This window comes from Accipiter gentilis, chromosome 6, assembly GCF_929443795.1.
Source record: "Accipiter gentilis chromosome 6, bAccGen1.1, whole genome shotgun sequence".
NCBI lineage: Eukaryota > Metazoa > Chordata > Aves > Accipitriformes > Accipitridae > Astur > Astur gentilis.
In genome coordinates, this window is record NC_064885.1 from 35,266,072 (window position 1) to 35,291,107 (window position 25,036).

Sequence of the window (25,036 nt, forward strand, 5' to 3'; positions counted from 1 at the left end):
GGATGCTGGCTATAAAATTAAAAAAAAAAAAAAAAAAAAAAAAAGATGAAATGGTCCCTGATTTTCTGTGTTAATGACAATAACACCACCACTCTCTGGAAGAATATAGCCACGTTGGAAGGGAGGCCTGCGGAGGGATGGTTTAATCTGAGTGGATTTAAAAAATCGTTGCCTTTGGTATAATTTATGGAAATGAAAAGTGCTTACATTAAACAAATAGTCTGCAAATGTTCTCAGTGATGGGCTCTGCGACACACACACGCACTCTTATTTCCAGGTTATGAGTGTCTTAAAAAGAAAATGAATGTTAACTACTTGGATTTTATGTATTTATTGTTCTAATACTCGCCGATTTCTCTAAAAGCCCTAAGGATACAACGTATCGTGTTAACTGTATCGGAAAGAATATACACATTTTCATATTATTTTTTTCCCCTGAACCTACTAGTAACCAATCTAAAGCAAACTATTAAGCAGCCTTGTGGAGATGGGAGATTGCAGCTCCATTTTTTGTCCTTAGCTGCAAATAGAGGTTTAACTTGCAGTAATTAGGTGAGAACTAGCCAAGCATCTTACTATTATGATGCTTGTTAAAAACGCTTCTTTTCTGCATCTGCATTTGAGTGTGTTCCCCTCCACTCTTAATCTTCTTATGGAAATGAAGGCGAACGGCAGGGAACCTGCAGAGACTTAGAGAATGTCCTTGTTAACTGGAATTTCTCAGCATTGCTAATTAGCAGAGTTTGACGACCACCAGTATTGGGGAAAGCTCTGTTTAGCCACTCACAAACCCTTCCGAGGAAGAGCAGACTAATTTTATTTTGTAATTAAAATCTGAAAAGGGCCCTATTTGACAGTTAGGGCTATGAGAGTTTTATCTCCCTGTGAAATAATTACTGCCTTGATAACTCAATTTTCTGCAAAATGTCAACTGTGAGCTCCAAAAGTTTTAATTTCATTACGTTAAGAAAAAAAAAAAAAATTAAAAAAGACGACAACGTACAGAGAAATTTCCCCTTTCCCCCCTGATGCTGTAAGAGCCCAGCGCCCAGGAGCCGAAGTTAGCCAGGGAAGTTTTATCGCGCTAACTACACCCCAGTCTCCGGGGAATTTCAAATACCACATGGGGAGGTCGCGGCAGTGTCCCGAGCAAAAGTTGGGGGCACATACCCTGGAACGCCCTAGAATGACCAACGCATTTCGAGGGGTACGGACCCAGCGAGGGGGCAGGGGCCGCGGACGGGGCGGGGGGGGGGGGGGGGGGGCAGGGGCAGCGCCGCTGCCCGACCCTCCAGGGCCGCCTTGCCTCAGCCGCCCGCCCGCTCCCGAGGCGGGCAAAAGGCGCCATTTCCTCACGCGAATAGAGCTCTCACGCGGCGAGGGCCGGAGACCCGGCGACGGCCGGCGGGCGCTGGAGGAGCGAGCCCAAAGCAACTTCCGAAGTTCGGCGGGGCCGAGCGGCGTGAGGGCGGCGGCGCGGCCGGCCCCGCTCCCCGCCGGCCTTCCCCGGGCCGGGCCGGGCCGGGCCGGGCCGGGCCGGGCCGGGGCCACCCTCCCCGCGAGGCCCGAAGGGCGGCTCTTGGGGGAATCTGGGGGGCAGCGAGGCGCTGGAGCAAGCGTAATCCACTCTGCTGACGTTTTGGCTATTTTTTATTATTATTTAAAACGGTTTAATCTCCTTTTTGTCCCTGCCTGTCCAGCAAGTAGCCCGATTGTCGCTCTCAGAAGTGGCATTACACGTACAAACCGACGAGGGGGGCGAGCCGCGGCCGCTCCCGCCAGACCCCATTTCGCCCAATAATTTCATTCAAGGGCTCTAAGGACCCTTGAAAGCCGGGGAATGCGGAGGGAGCTCCGCGTTCCTCCCGGCCTCCCCTTTCATCCTCCTCCTTCTCCCTAATGAAACCGCAGGGCGAGCACACGTGCGGCCGGGCGGCCAGCGCACGGCCCCAGCCCTCTCCGGGCCGGGGGACACCGGGGGGACACCGGGAGGACACCGGGGGACGCGGGCACGGCTCCCCCGCGGCGCCGAGCTCTCCCCTAGCCCGCCCGCGGCGGCGGGGACCGCCGTGCCCTCCGAGCGGCCCCTCTGCCACCTCCCCGAGCGGCGACCACCGCATGCATGAGCGCGCTGCTGCTGGGGGGGTCAGGGCGTTAAAAACACAAAACGCCGGGAGGTTAAAAAAAGAGAGAGAGAGAGAGAAAAGAGAGAGAAGGGGAAAAAAAAAAAAAAAAAGAAAAAGAACGGGCTCCACCTTTCTCCAGTGCTACGAGAAGCGAAATTTAAAAAAAAAAAAAAAAAAAAAAAAAAGTAAAGCTCAGATTCTGGGCCGAACGTACACAATAAACAGCAGAAGAGCCGACTCGCACACACCACCTCTCAAAGTCTCTTTCAAAAGGCTTCTCAATAAATGGAGAAGCCGATTGTCCAAACACGCTTCCAGGACTCTTCATAAATAGCCAACAGTCTCCTCAAACTCTCCGCGATTTTTTCCCCTGCATCTAACATAACACTCCCCGGACCTTCTTCCCAGAGGAAGCCCGTACTTTTTCTTACGTGACCTTCAAAATAAATCAGAAAATCAAGCACCAGTGGCGAGGATAAACTCTGGAATTACCGCACACCATAACGGGGTGAAATTACAGTTGAATGTAGGCCCTTTAGCAGGAAGGCAACCCCCTCGAGCAGGATCCTTTTTGGCAGTCTATTTAAAGTTATCTTCCTTCCTAGTTTTATAAGAACAAATGAGTTTTCTTTTCCCATTTTAGTTGAATAAACTCATGTATATTACACACAAAACCCGTCCCGAAGAATGCTAACTGCTTTGCTTAAAGCCACAAAGGCACAAAAATCCAGAATTGAAGGTTTCCAATTCCTCAGTAAGTCCCCTTAGCTCTCTCAGGCTCGCAGGAGAGAGAGACTGGGGACATTTTCTGAAAGTCTTAATGCCTGGAAGGGGCTATCTCAAATAGAGATGTATTGTCTTTTGCTAAAGTTGAGGCTTCTATTTTATTTCCCTCTTTCCCCTCCACCATCTTTGTGTTGACTTCAGAAAATAATAGTGTAAAAAAGTGTCTGTTCATGGGATCACACGTGTCGCCCAAATCAAATGAAGTCCTCTTTGGCCCCAGCGCAGTTTTGATGGAATTATTCCAGCTCCTCCATTGAATTCACACCGTTTTCCCGAAGAAGCTCTGGCAGTTTCAATGGGAACGCCTGAGGCACAGCCTGGGGTGCTTCAAGGTTGCTTCTCTCCTCAGCATCCCTCAAATCCTGGCATCCCGAGGCAGGGTTTGAAAAGTACATTAATTAAAAAAAAAAAAAAAAAAGCCCTTTCCCTTTCCAGTGATTCTCAGATCAGTGACACGATCGCCCATAATGGAGCCAAGACGGTGACTTTTATCTCGCTGTTCCTCATAGTCCTTAATTTGGAGCTCATTGACAGGACAGACGGTAATGACACTTTCAGAACTGTTATGGTCGGGAGTGACAATCTCTCCATCTCGCCCATGGTTTATTGACACCATGGGCTCATTGTGTCAACTTAGGCTTGTGATTTCAGAATTCTCCACTGATGGGCTCGTTGGGGGGATTTTAATTCAAATTATAGACTAGCTGTCTATACTGTGAATTCATATTTAGACGGCGCTTAATCGGAGCAGAGAGGCGGTGCCATAAACAATAACGACAACGCTTTCCATGTGCCTAGCCGCATCCGAAGACCTGAAAGAGCCTTCGCCGGAGGAAGCCCGGGCGCCTGGAAGGGAGGCGAGGTGCCTCGGACCGCGGGAGGGGAGAGGCAGCTCCCCCGAGGCAGCAAAGGGGAACCCGGCCGCCTCCGCGGCATCCTCCAGCCGGGCGTAGGCCGCGGAGGTCTGTCCGCCCGGCGGGGACGGAGAAGCGCTTTAGGCACGCAAAGACCTGGAGCACCTCCGGGCTGGGTCGGGGGCGCGGGTGTGCGTCGGGGGGGATGTCACAGCCCTTCTTCCGTGGCAAACACGGGGGAGCGGGGCTTCTCCAAACACCCCGCCTGGCCCCACGGGAGCCTTCCCGCGGGGGCCAGGTGAACGTGGGGCGAAAGGCCCGCGGGGCGCCCACCGGGCTCGGCTTGCTCCAGCTGCGGGCAGGGCAGGGACAGCGCTGCGGGCCGGCGGGTGCTCCGGGCAGCGGGTGCCAGGGAGAGGCTGAGGGAGAAGAAAGAAAAGGTGAAGTGGGACACTGGCATTTGGGGTTGCTTTTCGCGTTTGTTTCTTCGAGTCTCCCCTGCCACTGCTCGAGAGGGAGCCGTAGGAAATGCCGGCATCCAGAAACCCCTCCTTCCAAAAGACACAAATACACTAAAAAGGCGCTTTTCCTCCAAGTGGGGATGAAGGAGAAAGAGCACAGAGCCGACCCGCCCCCCCCTCCACCCCTTGCTGCCAGCTGTCTGCCAAGCCTGGGACCCGATCCCAGATTCACAACGTTTGCTCCCTTGAGTAACGTCCGCAGAAATAAAACCCGGCAGCTGAGTTACGGACCGAGCCCAGGAAAACCGCATTTGGGCTGAACCAATCACTCGGGACCCTTGATTTTATGTGCCAACTCCTGCCCCTAGGAGGGGGGAGTTTACGACCCCTTTACAGCCCCCCTCACAACTGCTGCTTCTAAGGGGTGCACTAACAGCCCCTCTCCTGGAACCGGGTTAATCATTCACCTTTCAGCAGGAGTCACTGAATTTTTTGTCAAGTGCCTCCTGACGTTAAACCGTGTGTACCAACCGCTCTGGTTTTTTCCGTTTCCTGTGGTAATTGACATATAATATCTCTGTTTATAGCTAGCTTGACAGATCTATACAGATGTATATTTTTGCTTAATTTCAGAGTTATATATACCCAACGCATGCTAACTAAAGAAACAGTGAAGGAAATCTGGGAATTCCGTTGTGCAGGAAATCTGTGCAGGGCTCTTGCTATTATTTATAGAAAATGCTCTGTCTTTATTTTGGGCTCTCTTACTACAGAATTGCCTTATTAGGAGTCTCAAGCGGAGATCAAACTGAGAGAATGGAGAAAGTATACTCAGCGCGACAACAATAATCTTTCGTAAAAATCTATTCGTATATAATTTCTAAAGTGAAAAGTTTACTGTGAGACCAACAACCATAGGATTCATTTAATAGAAAAACTGCGACGTTATGACTCTCATCCAGGCTGTCAACAGGAGATACAAAATAACCCCAATTTAGCAGAAATAATTTGGTTTCCATTAGTGTTTCTCTTTCCAAGCAAGACGCATAAACCGTGCTGGGTGTTACCGCAACTCGCAAATACTGCCGTTAAATGCACTACACAGAGCGGTGCAGATGCCTCTAAAATAAGTAGCTAATTCATCTAAAAAGTTCGTGACAACGCAGCACTTCACATATTTTGGCTAATCGTTTTATATCTCCCAGGTTTCTTTTAAATCTGTCATCTCCACAGTAAGGAAGAAAAAACCCACTTCAGGCATTCACTTAAGATAACGCTTCTTCCTTTTCCAGGAATTGGGGGAGGAGGTGTTTATTTTGCTCCGGGTTTTTTTTCCTTTTCTTTTCTTTTTGGGGTGGGGTGGGGTCTGTGGGGGTGAGACGACTTTATTGCTTCGGGTTTAAACACATGCCAGTTTAGCAAATTTTTCCTTGATGAAAAGGAAACGTTCAACGCTGCTCGCAAGCAACACCTGTCAATGCTGACTTATTTAAGACACCTTGGGAGGAAAACACAAGCACAAGCCTCTGAAAAGCTGGCATTTGCTGACAGCACTGGAACGCCGAAGTTGGGAGCGAGGAAAAATCCATCCTTATTTTGGTGCCTAATGCTACCAGTAAAGAAGTTGGGCTTTTGAGGATGCCCCGCCGCCCGGCGAGCAGAGCCCGAGCTGGCGGCGCGGTCCCGCAGCAGCACCCCTGCTCTGCTTAGGTGTGGGACAGCAACATATATCAACGTTTCTATAGGACCCAGGCCTCCGGAAAGCTCTGCTAAGGAATAAATCGGTGGCGTTTTAATTTTTTTGTTGTTTTCCCCCTGATGTTTGTATATCCACAGAGCAAACAGCACAAGCTGGAGGCGGCTTCCCTTTCCGTGAATTCTGGGCTGGGCTATCCGCTCACCTTGCCTGTCCCCGCTTCACCGTGCTTACTTTAACGTCCCCCCCCCCCCCGACTCCAAACCACTTCCAGGCGCCGGCTTCTCGCCTTCCCTGGCCTTTAATCCCTTCCACGCGCTCTCGTTCTAATTGCGGGCGCAGTCTCTCCCGCGGACGTTTCCCGCGGGCGGCGGCAGAGCCCGGCGCGGCCGACAGGGGGCGCCGTCATCCGCGCTCGGCGCCGCCTCCCGCCCGGCGCGGCCCCGGAAGAGGGGGAGAGCCCGGAGCTTAGCGGGGTCGAGTGCAGATCTTTAGTCTTCGTGGATAAAAAGAGATTAAAGGCTAAATTCTTTTTTTTTTTTTTTTTTTTGTATCAATTTTAACCAACTACGAAAATGTAGAGCTTTTATCCTTTGATGTTTCCCAGAAAGAAACTGTTATATCGGTTGTGAAATTACATCGTTTCAGAGCCGGCGAACCAGCCGTGGAGTGGTAAAATAATTTAATTAAAAATAATAATAATATGAGGACCCGAGCTTCCGCAGAGGCACTTAAAAGCTGACACATGCCCCTCCGTCTCCCCTCTCCCTAGCGCTCCCGATGTTTCCTGACTGCCGTTTGATGGGAATAATTAAAAATAAAAAACCCCCACGCTAGCTGGGGGCTCGCATCCCTCCTTTGCGGCGTGCTGTCCTCGCCCTGCCTCTACACGACCGGCCCCTGCCACACAGCCCTGCTCCGGAGAGGCAGAATACCGCACAAAAGCAAATCGCTAAAATCATAAATCAAATGTTGGTCTTTTACCGCATTAAGCATAAATAAAATTGTAACCAGCTACCCACTTTCCCCCTACTACAAAAACTCTTCACCTGTATTTAAATAGCACGTCTTTAATTACAGCAGTTGGGGATGTATGAGGCTGAAATGAAATTAGCAGTCATTACCAGTCCTTTAACTCTGTGGTGCTTTTGATCAGCACTAAATTAGCTTTCCAGTCCTAACAAAGGCTCTATAGCAAGCAGTGGGCTGTAAATAAGACAGCTCGACCTGCCCTCAACACCTTTTCTCTTGTCAATCACAGCTCTATCATTCAGCCCAAGATTAACCTTTATCTACCAAATTCTTACCAAAAAAAAAGGAAGGGGGGGGGGAAGAGGGAAAATCCAACCTCAACTTTGCTAACTGTAAATAAAAAGAGCGCTTCCCTTGAAATGGTATTATAATGAGTCAAAATGTCAAAATCGATCTTTTCCCAACCCAAATCGCCGTGCATCAGAAGGCAGCGTTAGACCGAGGCAGTTAAATGTATTGATTTATTCCCAATTTCCCCGGGCACGGCCCCCCCCCCCCCCGCCCAGCCAGAGCCCTGCCCGGGGATGCGCTGCGTCTCCCCTCCGGTGTAACCCCCTCTTTCGGGCCCGGGGAGCCCCGCCGGGGCTGAACACCCCCCTACTCCCCCTCCCCTTTCCCCGGCGGAGGGGCCGCAAGCCGGCGGCGCAGGCGGGGAGCGCCGCCGCCTCGCCGGCAGGAGGGTGCGGGCTGCGCGGCGCGCCGCCGACAGGGGGCGCCAAAGAGCAGCCGCCGCGGGTGCCGCGCCAGCGCTGCGCGCCCCTGCGCGCCCAGGTAACCCGCGCCCGGGCCGCTGCACCGCACCCCGCGCACGGCCCCGGCCGCCCCTGCGGAGCGGCCCAGCCGGAGGCACCTGCCGGCAAAGGAAACCGACGGCGCCGCCTCTCGAAGCGGCGAGCTGGTTTAACGCCTGCCGCCGAGCGGGATGCGCGCTGCGCAGCTGGGAGCTGTCCCCCCTCGCTCCGCGGCTCACCCCACGGGGGGAACGTCAAAACGGCGGCCCCGGCTGGAACGCCCCGGGGCGGCGGGGGCGCGTCCCGGCTCCGCTGCGGCCCAGCGGCTCCCCGCCCCGGGCCGCGTGCTCCGGGGGAGAGGGACAGGCAGGGCAGAGGCAGAGGCAGAGGCAGAGGCAGAGGCAGGCTGCGGACGGGGAGCGCTTCTGCCCAGCGGTCCGGGCGCGATCAGCTACCGCGCAATTTCAGCCGAGCCCAAACCCGCACACGAGTCCCCGGGGTTAAGGCTGCGGAGCTCAGAGCGGCGGGTCGTAGGTGGGAGCTACATTTCCAGATCGTTTTAAAGGTCACGGGGGAGGAGGGGGGAAAAACTGTGAATGTCAAAGTTGTGCTGCAGCTACTTACATGTCGGTGCCAGAGCAGGGTGGTGGCTAGTTAGCGGTTTGATTGGCAGCTTAAAGCGAAAGTCCGCGCGGACTCCTGAGCCCGGCTCAGCCCCGGGGGTCTGAGCACTTTTCACCGGACAGAGGCAGTCGAAGGAAGCTCGCACGTCCCCTTCTCTTCTCCTCTCCTCCTCCGTCCAGGACAGAGAACGAATCCATTTCGGTTTTTCTTCCCCCGGCTCTCCTTCCGTTTGCCTACACATCCTCCAAGTCCTAGCCCTAGCTTTTAACTGCAGTCCCTGGAACAAGAGGGGAAAAAATCGTTTATGGCTTAAAAAATCCAAATGGCTGATTTTGTGTGTGTGTGTTATAAGAATGCACCCACAACAACAAAAAAGTCACTTCTCTGTCCCCCACCGTACAGCAGAAGAATAATAAAAAAGCTTTATATTTTTGCAGTGGGTATTCAAAGATAATTTGATGCCATTGTTTCTGCTACAGATGGTTCTTTTTAATACAATAACACTGCTCTTTGTGCATACTACACACAATAAAAATCGAAAGCGTTCTCCTGAATAACCATTTTGTTCTCGCTTGTATACAGGCCAACAAAAGCTGCCGTGAGGTAATGGGTTCTGTTTATTGAAGCCATAGAATAGAGGTTTGATAAAGATTTTTGTATATAGGGGGGAAAAATTAAAATAAAGACCTCGCAAGGTCGAGCTGATCTCTGCGTGTTTATTACCACTGAAATATTTTATCAATGTATTTCTTTGAGTTGCAGCTGCAGGGATCCCTCCTCCCCTCCCCCCCGCGCCCCATCCCTAATCGGCCTAAACATCTGTTTCTTTGAATTTGGGGAGATCTGTAGCCGTAGCCAGACCCAAAAATCGAGACTAAGGAAGAGCGAGCGGGGCAAACCAGCTCGGAGGCGAAGGCAGCGGGCGACGGAGAGGCGAGGCTGAGGGGCCGCGGCCGTGCGCTGTACGCGCGGAGCTTTGTGTGCGGTGGTTTGCGATCTGCCGTCCGCGCACACGCACACGCACACACACACAAAGGCGCAAACCGGCACTAGCGGCCGCCGGGATTAGCCCACGGGATTTCCCGGCGGGGGGACGCGCGGCGCGTCCCTGCGCTCCGGCAGCCTCCGCGGCGCGCAGCTCCCGCGCAGCGCGGCCGGGGCGCGGGGCGGCCGCCCGCGAAGTTCCCCGGCCCCTCCAGGGGCGTCCCCGCAAAGGAGGGGCCCGGCCCGGCCCCGCCGCAGCGCCGGAGCCGCAGCCCCCGGAGCGCAGCGGGCAGCGGCAAAGCGGCAGTCAGCGAGCAGCGAGGGTGCCGCGGGCTGCGGCAGAGTTCCTGCGCGGCGCTAACTTTCTGCGAAGTAATGAATAAATTAGCACCGCCGGGGTGGGGGGGCGCGGGGGGGGTGGGAATAAATGGTAGAGGGAAACGCCGAGGCGCGCAGCTGCTTCTCTCGCGGAAATTGTTTCACAGGTCAAGGGTTCTGCGCCCCAAAGGCGCCCCGTTACCTAGTTTTGGAGCCGGGGGCGACCGTAGCAACTCGAAGAGAGCCCCGAAGCAAAAGAAAGTGCTTAGACAATAGGGCTCTGCGGGAAAGTTGTTAGTCAGTGACTGTGTTTGTCTACCTTTCTATAGGAATTAATGCCACAGTTCTCTGTGCCTCTGTAGCCCGGACTGACAGTAATCCACCTCTGTGACTTCTGCCCTTTGTGTTTTCACAAAACTCGGCTCACTTGTAGCACGACAACGGCACGGAATAATGACTTTAACCTTCGAACGTTCTTTAATTAGCTTTTTCAGCGAACTCAAAGGTGCTGAAACGAGCCCTTTGACAAAAACTGACCCGCGCCTCCAAATTCTACTTTCACTTTTGGGACTAAGACGTTATTGGTTCGCAACTCGTCTGAAGTCATCTAATAAGGGATTATTTAGGAACTATTACCCACACGCCAATTAAAGCCTCTCCGATGAAATTCGGGAGACAAAGATAAGCATCAAAACGGAAAATTAAACTATTTGCACATGGCTTGTTTTTCAACAACCCATTTTCCAGCTCAGGATAAACATCTTCGCGCCAGCTCGCTCCGCCGGAGCGGGGAGGGTGCGGGGAACCTCGCCGGGGCGGCTCGGGGTGGCCGCGGAGCGGCGGCCGCGTCCCCGCCGGCAGCGCCCGGCCGCAGCGGTCCCGGCCAGCCCGCCCGTCCCCGCACAGAGGGGGGGGGGGCCGTGCCGTGCCTCCAGGGGACGGGGGGAGCTTTTCGTTCCAGGCTTAACGCCAAGAAGAGGCTTGCAGGGAGGGTGGCAGAGCTCACCTCCACGCGCGGGGTCCGAGCGACCTCCTGTCGTTTTGCAATAGCCCCGACATGTGAACGGGGGGGGGGCGGGTGAGTGGGTGCGGAAGGGGCGCGAAAGATCCAAACGTGCCAAAGTTCAGGAAATCGTGCAAGAACTTTCCTAAACTGGTAAGATTGGAGGAGAAAGTACCGCTTCTCCTGAAGAGCTGTTTTATTTCTCAGAGCGGTGAAGGAAAGGGATTAGCAGGAATTGCGCATTTTCTTGCGGTGGTTCTTTGGGTTAAACAGGAACCAGGCTCTGAACAGTTTAATACCGTCTTGTGAAGGCAAGATGATTTTTTTCTCTCCAGACAAAACATCTCGATGGCTCAGGAATTTTACATCGTTCTTAACTGCCGCATACAAATTTTGGAGAGAGTTTCCAGGCAAATTACAGCAGCATCCTACGGCAAGCTGACAAAGAGATTCCAGGAATGCCACGCATCTAGGAGGGAAATACGAATCCCTCTCTTTAGCCTGAAGCACGAAATTGGCTTAAAGCTCATTTTGCAGATAACCCGAAACGAAATCATCAGTGCGTGGACCGGGTGGCTGCAACTTTCTAACTCTCTACAGTAATTTCTAAGACTTTCTGGAGGTGGGGAAAAAAAAAAAAAAAAAAAAAAAGATAAAGAGTGAACCACAGGTTGGAAGGGCTCTAAAAGAAACTCGCACCTCGACACGCGTTTTCCGCCCTGATCTGCGGAGGGCTGGGCTCCCCCACGGACATTGGTGCCCTTAAGTCTCTGTGCCGAGACCGGTCTCACGGGGTGGGAAAATGAATGTCCTAGGTTTTGGCTTTCACAATTCATTTTAGACTCGGAAAAAACCCACCTGCACCCGGTTGCACAGATAAAAATAACGGATCACTCCAAATTCGCGAAATAGAGCTACGTCTCCCTGCTGCATCTCCAACCAGAAAAGACCAGTAAGGTGGTGCCAGACGCTCCGTCCCGTAGAGGGGCTGAGTGCAGGTGTCTGACCCACAGCCGTACCCAGAAAATAAATCGCCTCTGAATTTTGGGGTTCCTACCCAGGACAAACCACTGACCCCGCTTAAAAGGAGAGGGGAAGAGCCAGGCTGCTGCGGCATTTCTCGCCCCCAGCCCGTATTTCTGCACTTGCTGTACCCGCCCTGGCTCTGACAACTGCTCAGCCGTAACCTCTGCCCGGCTCCAGCCGCCCACGGCCCCGCCGCCCCGAAGTTGATCTTCCCCGCAGGACTTCAGGTTAACGCGAAACGGGACAAGCCCTCGTTTCGCACTCTGGCTCGCTGACAAGAGGGTTAAAGTTTAACGCCGCCGGGCAGCCCCGAGTCACCGCCCGTCCGCCGCCGGCCAGGCGGGACCCGAGCGGGGCGGGGCGGCTCCCGGGCGGCCCCGCCGCGCCGCTCCGCTCCGCACCCGGCGGCGGCGGCGGGCGGGGAGAGCCTGACCGGCCCGCAGGGGCCGCGCCGGCGCCCAGCCCGGGTGGGGAGAGCGCTCCCCGCCGGCCGCCCCCGGGCCCTCCGGCTCCGGGCCGCGGGGAAAAGGCGCGGCTCCCACGTCCCTTGCCGTCAGGGAGCTCCCTCGCTGCCGCCCCTCCCCCGTTTCCCCTGGGGCTTTTCTCCCCGGGGGAAAGGGCTTCCCGAACGACCCTTTCCAGAAGTTCTCGTCCTCTCGGTTCATTTGACCGGTGTTGAGGCGTTTCGAAGCAACAAGGGAGGCGTGAGAGTTCGGGGGCGCTCCCTGCGCACCGCTACGCACGCGTGGATACACACAGAGTCCTCGGAAAGGTGGGACAAGCTTCCCCACCACCTTGCAGCCTTAAAAGAACATTTGGGGCACACCGACAGCAGGGTTTTTTCCGTCGGTGCCCCCACCCGTCCGGGACGCGACGGCAAAAAATCCAGGTACTTAAAAGCCAAGAACCTGGCGGCTCTCGAGGAGCTGCAGGTTTGCAGAGCGGGCAGGCCTTTCACTGCGTAGAAATGTATGCAAGAACTTCAGATGTGCCTCCTAAACCTGGAGACTTTTCATCTGTTTAGGTTTTTTCATGATTGCTACGAGAGACCCGAGACCTGTTCATTTATTGCCTCAACATTGACTGCAATATTTTTGCTGTCAGTTGCTATGGGTAGCTGCGGTGTCAAATATGCTTCTACTGAAAGATGACCACATGGTATAGGATAAGTTTCTCCTGGGAAGACGAGGAGAAAGTATAGCACCGGTAATATTCTGCAAGTATTTTCTCCAAATATCTCTGGCACTTGACACCTTCATAGATTCAATTCTTTAGACGGCAACTTTCTTTGGAACTGGACTTCTTTTACATACTAAAGATGAATTTATCAAAGAAGTGAAACTTGTTTGCAATAACTATTACATTTCTGTCTATGTTATGTCTGCACTACAAATAGATATCGATTCTGAAAATGTTTTGGCAAACGACAACAAGAAATAAGTAGACAACGTGCAAATGTGTACACGCAGCGTATATATACACTTTACACTGTACCTCCGATACCCAGGCACATACTATACACTATACATATACTAGTATACAATCTAGTGCCTGGTACACACGTGGCATCTAACACTGCACATTTAGAGGAGTCAGAGACTCCCTTCACACGTACTTCCACACACGGAGTTTGCATGTGTTCTCACACCTTAAATGATGTGAGAAACGTAATTTTGAGTGCTAATTTCTGAATATATTACCATGGAGTAAGGTGACAATCCACAGCCTACACGCAGGACGTCCCCGAACTTATGTTTTCATTACACGCTTATGGTTGCTGTTAAGAGACTGGAACGGGAAGGGAGAGCGCCAGTCTTGGCAGGAGGCTCCCAGTGAAGTCCAGGGAGTTGTTTGCTGGCAATATTCTGCCTGGCACTTTCTTCATCATCATTCACTTAAGATACAGGGTGAATCTGGGGAGGTTAATTTTTTCCTCTGTGGTTTCTGTATGGTTTCAAGTAGTCTACCATCACCACCTCAACACACTAACATCTGCTGGTACCCATAACCTGCAGTGACTTAGTGACTTTATGAGCAAAGTTCAGTTTCTTTGTAAACACCCGGATTTAGATAGACCCTCGCAATATTTGCCTCCTATTATTCTCATTTTTTTCAAATACCTGGAAAAAAAAGGTAGGTTTCGCTCTAGCCATTATAGAACTCAAGATAACAATCAGGGTCTGTAGCGGGCCGCAACATGTTGTGCTCAACACTTCTTCCTCTGAACAACATAGGCCCTGAGGAGGAATCCCTCTGCATAATTTGAAACCCTCCACCAGTATTACAGAGTAGCGATTCCAAGGTTCCTGACAGGTCAAGAAATCCAGGTTATTTGAAAGAACATTAATAAATGAGAATATGCAGAAATGAGGGATAGCTATTTGCAGCAGGAAAAGGGCAAAAACCTGATACCGTAGCTGGCACTGAATTAAAAAGTATACAACGGATTAGATATTAACCACTTCTATCAAATCCAAGGCCCAGGAACCTAGGGGGAGGGAAATGTGTAAGAGCAGATGCTTAGAAGGTAAAACACCCCAATTAACCTCATTATCTGTTACAAAACTGTACTATTAATATTCCGGGGTTTTCAAATCACTACTGTTGTTGTTGTTGAAGAGAATCTGTTGACTATAGCATGTGTTTTGCTGTAGTCTCCCAAATCAGCATTGCTCTCCTTAAGGTCAGGAGAATGTATCTTAAAACATTCATATATTTTAAAAATATGTATTGTTATTTTAATAGGCACTGTGGATAGTTTAATTTGTATCTGTATTAAATTAAACATATGGTGAACAGGGTATAATAGATTTTCTATAATTTAGCTGCCAATGTGGCAACAGAAGCCAGTTACTCTCACCAGCAGACTTGTCAGTGGTTTGTTTACTAGCTTATTTGAATTAAAATAAAGCTTCGCTTCTGCTGACTGCACATCATTATCTATGAGACCATAATCCTGCTAGCAAATCCTATATCTTCCAGAACTGGCTCTTTTGTTTGGGATTACTGAGAGCTTAGCCTATAACAAAGAGGAATAAGGCATCCCTCTCATCCTCGTAATTAAGTGTGGGGAGTAATTTAGAAACAAACCCAGAAAGATGTACAATTTGGAGTTCTGCTTCTATACAGGATTGGGGAACAGAAAAGGCCAAACACTGATTATGTTAGCACAATGTTTAAACTATTAAACTACTGTATAACAGGAATCCAGCTTTTAAAAAAGAAATGGCAACTATCAATAAAGTATTAAGTTGCTTTACACTGGAAACATTTTTTGCTTATCTAAAGGTATGCTGGAAAATTTGGGTGGAGCTTAAAGACCGAGCACTATTTTAAATCTCAGTTTTTCTACACGCACATGCTACATACATATCACTTTTATAACATCTCAATTTTGAAAGAGCATAGTTTAATACATGAAACTTGATTTGTATTTTAAAGTATCCCTTAGACGGTTTAACCATTTTGGAATAAGAGTATTCTCTAGGAATAGGAATATCTCTGGCAGCTGAACATGCTTGTTTAAGTGCTGTATTTTAATACCACCAACATTTATATTTTCCATTGGGAAAGCAAGTAGTTTGAAGTTGTTTGCATTTCACAGCCACCTTAGAAAATGACCACAGTGTTCGGGAAGAGAGTAAAGAAGATTTTAACATAGGTATTCTGAGCTCAGTCAACTGTACGTCGGCAATCTTTCGACTCTGTTGCTCTAGCTGTATTCATGTCATCCAATTCTCTTTCTGCTCGAAACAACAGTTATGTTATATACAAGTTGTAGAAATTAATAACTAGGTCACAAAAAATAGAAGTCTCAGGAGTATAGAGATACACATTATCTATTTGCAGAGGGCTAATAAGGACAGGGGTTGATTTATAAAAGTCTTCGACATTAATTGTCACAGATGGGAATTCTGAGGACCTCTGTGAAACCAAACGAGGCTCTAGTGAATTATAAAGCAGGTCCTTAGACTTTAAAAACATTTAGGCAAAGTGACAGTTCAGAACATCTGTTAGCCTTCTGTCTGAGTATAAACTGGATGTCATGGAGTGCACAGCTGTAGGCATTTTCTGCCTCTTTTTGCCAACATCTGTCACAGCATTACAGTAATATAGGTAATTATCAACACCTCATATAAACTGTTTGCTATTTTAATTTCTGAATAAGTAAAATTAGCATTACACCCTTTTGAAAAAAAAAAAAAAAAAATCCAGAAGGGGAAGAATATACGTTCCCTTTTAAAGCTGAATGACAGATCTGATCATTTTAGGAGAGCTGAAATTCAGAAAAAAATCTCTACTACAAATAAGGTCCTTAGGATAACATAAAAGACTTAGGTGAGAACAAGTTTAAATATTCTCCCTTTCTCTCTCTGCCTCTTAAAAAAAGACATCTGAGTCTCATCTGTCATAAGCAAAGAAGATCAGTAGCAAGAAAAGATAGGAAACCGTTAATCATCTATGGTTTTTTCCATGCACAGGCAGCTGTCAAATGCTGTATGTTTTACCACAGTAACAAAGCCAAGGGCTCATCAGCACCAAGCAATTTTACTGTCAGCTGGTCATCCTTCTTCTCAACATCTGCAGTAAGAAAAAGAGATCACCTTGCAGTGACGCACAGAACCTCGACCTCACCAGCTGATGATGAAGTGAGCGGGGTAATAACCCCCAGGACTTTCAGAAATAAAAGCATGTTCCAGGGGTCCCCCAACAACTGAACAGAAAGGGGCGCACAGGAAGAGACGCTCCAAATGAAAAGGTCTTCAGGCCAACTTTTCAGGGCCACGTTTGGTCCTTTTACACATCAAGAGATAGAAACCACTGCCCAGTCCTGAAGGTCATCTACCTGATTGTGGACAGCCCAGAGAAGATTTCAAAAAGTGACCAGGTATTTTGGGTTCCTCAATTTTGGAGGCCCAGGTCCTACACTTTATAGGAACACGATTTGCAGAAGACGGTTGCTTATCATTTGTGATAATCAGGCTCCTGTGAAGTGCTGCTAGCTGAAAACCTAAATCATCACCACCTTTGGTAACAGCGGCCCACTTGGTGGTTGTCCTAATGAGAGGGATTTTGTCGGTGCCCTAACACAGTCTTTTAGAGCACAGGATAAAGAGTGGTAGAACAACAAAGCAATGCTGTCAAACAACAGCAGTGGAGACCATGTCAGTCTGAGCTTGCAAGTATGAGCCTGGTGACAGAAAATAATCATGTGGCAATGAGTTTTACAATATTACATGGAAGCGACGATCATATCCAGCTCATACTTATTTTGCTTTCACCACAAAAAGAATAGCACCTCTGCTAGAAGTTAATGTTCCAACATGGAAAACCTGAAAATGTGCTGTTAGCTCCTTTTATAAAGGAGGCATATGGAACAAAGTGGTCACTAATATGCTATTTTTAGTGCCTGAGCTACAGTCCAGAAGATAATACCCAATTACTTGATATAGTGCTCTATACACTGTCTGAACAACAATAGTGGACTGAGAAGCAAGAGAAAGCACCAGAATATGGTTTTGAAGTCATTCAGATTTCATGTATTTTATTTTCTTCTAAAAATAAAGGCTTTGAAAAGAGGTGCAGTGTTGTCCAGGTTGAAGGAGGGGGGCCAGAGAAGAGTTGAAAGGGAGATGAGAGCAGATGGAGGTTGAGAAAGAGGCGAGAGAGACCCTGACTACAGGAAAAGATAGCTAGGGCACAGATAGCCAGAAATCTAGAGAAAAGAAAGAGCAAATGCATCTGGGGTGCACAGTCAGAGAAAGGCATCCAGGTAGCTGTAAGCCTGTCCTATCTGTACCTGTAAGAAAGACCACATTCAGGACAATCTTTACAGTTGGGAACAATACAGGATTTTACTAATCCTACTGTCTCCCCTAGCTTCCACTCTGCTGGACTGTGAGCTGTGGCGGCTGAGCTGCAGATGCATGTTTTTTCATAGGCTGTGCTAGCAATGCAGTAATTTTACAGAGGGCATAGAGAACAACTCTGTGCCAGTACAGTCTGAGGCTGATCCAGCAATTTTGGAAGGAGATGCACCAAAATGTTAGTGTCTTGCTTTCTTATTTTCCCCTTCTCCCTTTCTTACTGCCTCTTCAGCATTTATTACGTGCCCCCTCCTATTTTCTCCTCACGCACAGTCAAAATTAGCTGAAATTGTGGACCTACTCCATGCAGTCTGAGGTTCACCACTCTAACAAAGACAATTCTGTGACAAGGACCATTTCTACCGTGGTCCTAAGCCACTTGTGAGATGTTTGTAGGTTGGGACTATTTCTTTCAAGAGCTCCATCCCTTCACCGAACAATTACCGCCCTGGCTTTTCTCGCCTACTGCAAGTCTGTATCCAGGTGGATGCTAAGTAGATTTTACCAAATTACAAACTGCAGGATAAATATTTTCCTCCTACTTTTGGTTTCAATGCTAAGATTCTTAAACATTTATTTTAACACTCGCAAATAAAACTATCTTACATATTCCCATCACCCGACTACCTAAATGCATTGTTCAAATGCCAAAGTGTACGTGAGCTATTGCAGATCACATAATAGATGCCTACACGTTCACTATACTAGTAATATTTATTATTGAAACAGACTGTTTTGTAAAGAGCTCTGAGATACCTAGGCCATAAAAAGTGTGATATAAAACAAAATGCTATTCAGTTCAATAGATGTCTGCTAAGAAAAGAACCCTAAAATTTGAACGGTTCCTCCTCCCCTTAATCAGCTCTAACAATGGTACCCCAGTCTCGGTGCTCCTGCACGTAGCAATATATGTCTTTTAAAGAGAGGAATAGGAACGTGCCACTAACAGAGCGCGCTCGTTGGTAGAACATTGTTAGGTGTTTTATAATTGATAGTTTTCAGCATCAGCACAAAGGTAAGGACTTTAGCCTTGAATACTACCCACTAACAATATACCCACATACAGAAAACTAGTGCTAAATGTATTTATTAAAATAAATGCTTTAAAATAGTCTGCTTTTCACACAAAGTAATTACCTTACACTATGTGTAAAAGGTACTTTTGTAATCAATGGTATACAACCAGCTTCAGATGCAACCACACACACACCCCATTACACACAGTGATGCTCATCAGATTGCATGGGACTGAATCATTTCATTATGTTCTGTAGCTTAATTCTTCAATTCCTGTAGCTTCAGCTGGAATTCATCCAGATCAGCCCTGTTTTCTAAGACGAAATCAAAATACTTCAAGGCCACAACCACCAAATAATACAATCAGCTCTAAACATAGAATAAGGTATTTCATACTTTTTAGAGGCTCATAGTTCCTGTTCTAATAGTGGAAGGGCAACAGGGATTTTTTTTTTTTTTTTTTTTTTTTTTTTTTTTTTTTTTTTTTTTTTTTTTGGCACTTCTAGCCTATTAATTACCAGAGGACAAGAGAAATATGTTGTGGGTATGAGTGAATTTTGTAGCAGTCAAAATAGACAGTAGCAGCCAGAATTTTAAATGCTCTATATTTTCATAAGTCCTGCCTAAGAAGCTAATCACTAACAAGCTAATGCATTGATTTTTTTTATACATTGGATAGACCAGCACAGTCAAGAGATAAAAGAGAAAACAAAGAGCAGAAAAAAATATAATATTGTAACAGGTCATGATTTTTCCACTGAACCAGACAAAAATAATCTCCCTAGTAGAATTAGGTGAGTAATCATAAGGGTAAAATGTTTTAATTACTAAAAATGGTTAGTTTCATTTGATTATCTGTAGAATCCTATCATCTCTTTTAATTAGTTCATTTGCAAGTATTTGGATGACCATCAATTTATTCATAAAAATGTTTAAGAGTTGCAGGCTATGCAAATTCTGTGGCTAATTAGTTGATGGCTGCATTCACCCTGTCAGTAGTTGATGATCAGATACTTGTGCTTATAATTCTTACACCTACAAACATTTTTTCATACAATACACCAGAATGTTTCTGTACTTGCGTAGAGTGGACACCACTGATCTTGAGTGGCTTTTTCCCCCCAGGATCAGTGTTTCCATGGCGAGTCCTGTGGGGATCTATCTTGTCTTTTCTTCTCCGCAGTAGGCATTTAGGGATAATAAAATAGTTAGCAAAGAGGTATGTTCTGTGGTATTTTCAGTAAGCTGATGATAGTCAACATTACAGTCCAGACCCACAAAGGCACTGGGAAATCAAAGAGCCTTAGGCTCCTCAACACATTTGTCCATATCAGCCTACATCTCTCAAGTATCTGATTTATTCTTTTAAATGTTACACCTTGTGGGGACAGGGACGCAGAATGGAGTTAAATGACCAAGATCTCTGGATAAGATTGAAGTGATGCTGGCTGATCATCAAATGACCGTGATACGACTTCTCTACCTTTGATTTTACCCATCATTTGTAATGCACATGCACAACGTGGGGCTGTTGGTCCTCACTGCTGTTGGGTGCATAGTGACAGTGTCCAGGAAGCTTTTTACCATCCAGAGAAGCAAAAGGGAAGTGTGCTGTCAATTCTATTTTTTAAATAATTGAGATTCCATTAAAAACCTGTTGTAACACTACTCAGGTAGTGACGAAAGCTAAATTAGAAAACCAGAATTCTGTAGAAGACTAATTTAGCCCCAGTGTTATAAGATCCTAGGATCCTGCCCAGCCTAATGTTTATAAATAGTTCCACAGGAAAAAATCACTTATGTGAACTTAGGCACATTGGTAACTGCTGGACTGGAGCCTTGGTGAGTCAATATGTATTGTTAGTACTGCTTCTCCAGTGCCAAATGCCTGAAATTTGTCTTTTTGTGTGCTTTTTCTACATTTATTCATGCTAATCATCTAATCTCACACACTAAATATCATAATATCATTTAGGATGGTCCAATTATGGAAAAAAATTATAATCCAAGTGAGAAGTCCTTTGCAACATATATCTCCTCATCCTATTGCCATTAAAATGTTCAATTTCAGAGGACCTAGCATAATTTTCTTTTCCTTACACTCTTTTTTTTTTTTTTGCCATTCGTTATATTTCTATTATGACTCTGGAAAATGATGTATTTCAGTAGATGATAACCAAGACTATACTGTTTAACAGATGAAGTAGCTCTTCTATATTTCAGAATGACTAAATTAAGTCCTACTAAGAAAGTAAAAGTTTTACATTTCTTTCTTAATCAGGACACTTGTTGCAGACTAACTCACATTACTTTTCTCAAAGGAAAGTAAGAAAGAACATCTGTTTGATTCTAAACATTTCATATCATTAAAAAGCAAAATTGCAAACACAATGATACATGCACACACATAGCAGATTGGAAAAAGTCAGCCACTTAAATGGTCAAATCATACAAGCCCTCATTTGAGCTAAATTACTCTCCCTTCCCACTATAAAAAAGCACAGAAATGGGAGTGCTCTACTGGGGAGACTGGGTAACAATTTATTTCCAATATGTATAAGCCAGGTTAGCAGTTTCAGGACTGTAATTAGACTTTTCAAGTACCTTCCACAGACTTCAGAAAAAGCGAAGAACATCATAGGTTTTAGTACATGTGATTGCAGATTCACACAGAGTGCTTACAAGACCTGATTACGTGGAATCTGAAATCATAAGAATGGTTGCACTACAGCTGCAGCTAGCTCTGTATCCTCCAACAGGAAAGATCAGTGGAAGTACAGAGAAGAGTGTCAGGACAGAGGGAGCATAAAGTGTTATTTCCCTGCCATATTCACCCCATGTCTAGAAAACTGAAGTTCAGGAACCTTCTAAGTCTAAGATATTTTTAAATAGGATTTGGATAAATTTTTCTTCCCTTTATTTGCCCCCCCCCCCCCTTTTTTTTTTTTTCTAATCGCCTAAGTGTTACCAAAATTCCATGGCACTGAGTTTCACAGGTGAATTATGGGCAACGTGAAATACCCCTTCTGTTGTTGGGTTTTTTTTAATCCCTTGCCTAAGCTTTTTCTTTGCTGCCCTCATTCCTTGCTCTGGCTGCTACTGATTTAGCTTAGGAGGTTACTGTCACCACCTTTTCTTAGCTACTTCCCATCAGAAGTTCCCATTCCAACACAACTGCACATAATACTCAGTCGGTGAACAGGTTCTGTTAAAATGATCCGGTTTATCTTGAAAATGTTTACAAGTAATTGTTCTTTGTTTTTTTTTTTTTTTTTTTGTTTGTTTGTTTTGTTTTTTTGTTTTAAACTGAATCTCATTGACAGAACACGTACAGTTATGTTAGCAAGTGTGAAGCTGCCATAAGTGTTGACGGAGAAGGAAAAGAAGGGACAAGTAATAAGGACAAGGAATGGCTGGTAGCTTTTCACCCAGATCAGCAGCATATTTCTAGCATGAGGAGCTGCATGTTCACGTGCACATTCTCATGACTGTAGGAGTCAAGAGTCACTATGTCATTGTGTCTGTATGTCTGCCACGCCAACAAGTGGAAATTTGCATGGGAGCCTGCTGGGATGGAAAAAGTAGTCTATGAGTGGTTTTCTGCAGCCTGCTGGCTGGAAAGAGCATGAAAAATCTCACCACAGCCTGGCAGGAAGGGTATGATGTGACCATTCCTCCACAGATGGTCTTTAGTCTGTCCTTACAAGTAAATGGAAACAGCTCAACTGTCCTGGCCTCTGCTTTTGGTCCAAAAGAGAGAGTTCTGAGTTACTTTTTTTTTCAACAGGAGGATTTTATTTGCAGGATTAGCTTCACAGGATGCAGTCACCTGATAGCCAAAAATAGTAAAAAAAAATTAGTTTACTTGCTTTTGGAAAGAAATAATTTATCTGCCTCTAATAAACGAGGATATAGAAATATGCAATGGAATCCTCAATGTCTGTCTGCAATTATGTTGCAGGTAACCATACCATCCAGCTACTTCTTCCTTCCTGTTTTTCCTATCAAAAATTTAAACAGAGGAACTGCAAAATTTATTTTAGCTGTTAGACAGAACAGTTTCCAGTGGACTTAACAGAGAACCTAATGTTCCCATCAGTGGACTGAATGGCCTTAACTCCGAGAACGTCACTGAAAGCTCTTTGCCTAGGGCACAGGGTGTTGCAGGAGCTGCTGTACAAATTCTCAGATCCTTGTTCCAAATTACTCAAAGCTTGCTGAGCCTTTGGGTATATCATATTATCCATCTTTCGTTCATCATCTATTCAGTCCTTTGGAAACAGAGGAGGAGAATGGCTTTCATTTCTGGGTAATGGAGTGTCTGGCTTGGATTTCACTTTTATTTGTGGCTGGTCATTCATTTCTTCATTTGGGTTTTGAGATGAGAAGATGTTGCAGGATTTATACTTTGTCAGTAAGTACTTTATAAAGCTTGGGATAGACATTTGACACTGCCCCCGCCCCCAAACCTGTATGTGGTTGGAATGGCAAAAGCACTTACTGATATAGCAACATTTTCTCAAGTCTTTCCTCAGAAAGTACTTTTTTTCCTCTTACTATTATGTTTCAGCCTGTGAGCTGGTCTTCCTCCTGCCAACACTTGCTGGAACATAAAGGATTCTGAAACAAGACGATCTGTCAGATGAAAACAACAGTAGGGCACTTTTTTTTTTTTTACACTTTTTGAATACAAAGTTAGCCACGTCTACGTTGAGACATTTGGACAATGTGAGTCAAATTAAGCAAAGGGGTGAACGCAAATTTAGAGTATTAAAGTAAAATAAATTCCTGTGAGGTTACTTTTATTCAGAACAAACTGGCTTTACTTTGTCTGTATCCCTGCTCCACTGAGTTAGTTACTTTTTCTAATAAATCTTGCTTTTGTTAAGTTTATTGCTGTGCAGATCATGTCATGGAAATATTCCCCCCAAAGGAGCACTCTCTTGTCTCTGAGAAGACATCCTGGAGAATAAAAAGCGCGTGGAGCACACCTTTCCCTTGCTGGTCATGTTTGTGCTGACTGGTATGGACAATTGTGCGTCTACTTTGGTTTTGCTCTGAACCAGTCACTTAAAACCACTTCTTATCCAGAATACATGCTTACATGGCATTTACCATTAAGATATTAAGTCTACAGAGCAGTAGACTGTATCATTTGCAGACCAACACTGCAGTAACACATCCTATGGTTCAGAGCTTCCCTGACTATACCTGACACAATGCCTTGATTTTTTTACTGGCAAACTCTAAGGAGCTTGCAAGAGAAAGGAACGAAGTTATAAAGGTGCCTTCTTGCTATATGCTGTTTACCAATTATTTATATTTCTTTCACTAGTTACTATTGCTCACTTAATGAAAGTTGTGCATATACAGTAGTGATTTAATAGATACTCTACTGGTATAAACTACAGAAAGCTAGAGGAGTTGACACTGTGAAGATTCCCTTTCTGCACAATGATTGCAGGGCAGTGCAGACAGCAGACTGAAAACTCATTTATCCCTCCTCCAGCACCAGGCAGCAGAAATTAAAAGAAATAAGAAGAGTTGACTAAGTCACTATACTCCAGCAACAGCTGCTTGCCAGGGAAGAAGTTTGGAGTCCTACAGCCTTACAGAACTGAGAAGCAGCTTTACAGTCCTCTGTAAAGGTCCTCTTTCCTGTCCTCTTTTCTCAGTCCCATGTCAAGTCAGAAGCCAACCAATGCTCCGTCCAGCCAAGGGATCAGGTTTGGTGCGGCATTGTTTTTTTCTAGGCTACCTTTTCCCAGAGTTCTATATTCAGATCAGTAAAAATGATACTGTTAATGCCACTGATTTTCTTTTTTTTTGAGAGATGTTGCTAAGATCTCATTTTTATGACCAAGTCTGTCATTTGTAAGCTTATCAAAACCAAAATGAAAAATTATTCATGCTTAATGTGTGAAATTTGAAACATGCTTCTACCTTTGTCATAAAGCTCCCAACTAAGTTAAAACATTGTTTCATTAAAAAGGTTTGTTTTCCTTAGTTTAGAAACACAAGTAGGAATTTAATGAGAATAAAATACAGCTGTACATTTATGTCCCATATTTATTTTTGATCTTTGATGCAAATACAATGTATGTTTGAACGTAATTAGATACAGTTATAATATTTCTTGGTAGTGTGGCTTTCCAATAATTTTAAAGAAACTTTGCTACATACAACATATTCCAAACTTCTGCCACTTCTATTTATTTATGGAATCCTTGTTATTAAAATAAATTATCCTGTCATTTGAAATGGTGAGTGCTATTGACTGAGATCCTTAGAAATTTTCACATAACAATAGACTAATCCTTGGGAAGATTGCCTTCTGTATGGTCTAGCTTTTTTCTTCTCACGGCAGTTTCCATGAGGTGTGAGATTATTAATTCCCAACATTTTCCTAGAGTTTCAAGGGATTTTCTGTTAAGTTCTCCTGTGTGTAGGTAATTGAGAAATATGGACACGAGGACTAAGAATTTTCATCTGACTTTTTGGGATAGCCTGT

General features: G+C 46.3%; 1 long non-coding RNA gene across 1 annotated transcript in view; it reads right to left on the reverse strand.

The window, feature by feature from the left end:
- The window catches only part of LOC126039787 (uncharacterized), a 49,427-nt gene extending 40,849 nt beyond the window's left edge, over positions 1-8,578 (reverse strand). Inside the window, exon 1 of the long non-coding RNA XR_007506409.1 lies at positions 8,311-8,578. This is a non-coding gene — a long non-coding RNA (uncharacterized LOC126039787). The remainder of the gene's footprint in view (positions 1-8,310) is intronic.
- Between the last annotated feature and the right edge of the window lie 16,458 nt (positions 8,579-25,036).